The sequence below is a fragment of the Trichechus manatus genome, unplaced genomic scaffold (assembly GCF_000243295.1).
Source record: "Trichechus manatus latirostris isolate Lorelei unplaced genomic scaffold, TriManLat1.0 scaffold00082, whole genome shotgun sequence".
Taxonomy (NCBI): Eukaryota; Metazoa; Chordata; class Mammalia; order Sirenia; family Trichechidae; genus Trichechus; species Trichechus manatus.
The window spans coordinates 4,195,226-4,196,814 of NW_004444018.1; positions in this window are offsets into that span (position 1 = coordinate 4,195,226).

A 1,589-nucleotide genomic window follows, 5' to 3' on the forward strand; every position below is an offset into this window, starting at 1 on the left:
TGGTTGTATTCAGGAAACCTCTTAGCTTTGGATTAGTCCTTTCTGCTGACTTGCCCTATAGTGTGTGCTGTCCTTCCCTTCACCTACAATAATTCTTGCCCACTAACTAGTTAGTGAATAACCTCTCCCTCCCTCTCCATCCTCGTAACCATCAAAGAATGTTTTCTTCTGTGTTTAAACCTTTTCTTGAGCTCTTATAATAGTGGTCTTATACAATATTTGTCCTTTTGTGACTGACTGAATTCACTTAGCATAATGCCTTCCAGATTCCTCCATGTTCTAAGATGTTTCATGGATTTATCATTGTTCTTTATTGTTGCATAGTATTCCATTGTGTGAATATACCCTAATTTGTTTATTCATTTGTCCATTGATGGGCACCGAGGTTGTTTCCAGCTTTTGTTATTGTGAACAGTGCTGCAGTGAACATGGGGGTGCATATATCTATTTGTGTGACAGCTCTTATTTCTCTGGGATGTATTATTCCAAGGAGTGGGATTGCTGGATCGTATGGTACTTCTATTTCTAGCTTTTTTTTTTTTTAATTGTACTTCAGGTGTAGGTTTACAGAACAAATGGTTTCTCGTTAAACAGTCAGTGCACATATTGTTTTATGACATTGGTTAACAACCCCACGACATGTCAACACTCTTCCTTCTCGACCTTGGAGGACCTTTTTTTTTCGGTGAAAATATACATAGCCAAAGATACATCATTTCAAAAATTTCTACATGTACAATTCAGTGACATTGATTATGTTCTTCCAGTTGTGCTGCTAGTCTCACTATCTATCCTTTTCCGAATTATTCCATCGCCATTGTCTTCAACTCTCTGTCCCCTAGGCCTCCCATCAAACCTTTTGAGTTGCTGTTGTCAGTTTGATCTCACATAGATAATTCTTTTTTATTGTACTTTAGATGAAGGTTTACAGAACAAAATAGTTTCTCATTGAACAATCAGTACACATATTGCCCTATGACAATGGTTAACAACTCCACAACCTGTCAACACTGTCCTTTCTCAACCTTTGGTTCCCTATCACCAGCTTTCCTGTCCCCTCCTGCCTTCTAGTCCTTGCCCCTGGAATGCTGTGCCTCATTAGTCCCATTTTGTTTTATGTGGCTGTACAATCCCCAGCTGAATGGTGAACCTCAGGAGTGACTTCACCACTGAGCTAAAAGGGTGTCCGGGGGCCATACTCTCAGAGTTTCTCCAGTCTTTGTCAGGCCAGTAAATCTGGTCTTTTTTTGTGTTAGAATTTTGTTCTACATCCTTCTCCAGCTCTGTCCAGGACCCTCTGTTGTGATCCCGTCAGAGCAGTCAGTGGTGGTAGTCGGGCACCATCTTACTTTACTGGACTCAGTCTGGTGGAGGCCTTGGTGGCTGTGGTCCATTAGTCCTTTGGACTAATCTTTTCCTTGTATCCTGTTCTCTTCATTCTCCCTTGCTCTCCTGAAGGGGTGAGACCAGTGGAGTATCTTAGATGGCTGCTCACATGCTTTTAAGACCCCAGGCACTACTCACCAAGGTAGAATGTCTTTATAAACTATGTTATAAACTATGTTATGCCAATTGAGCTAGATGTTCCC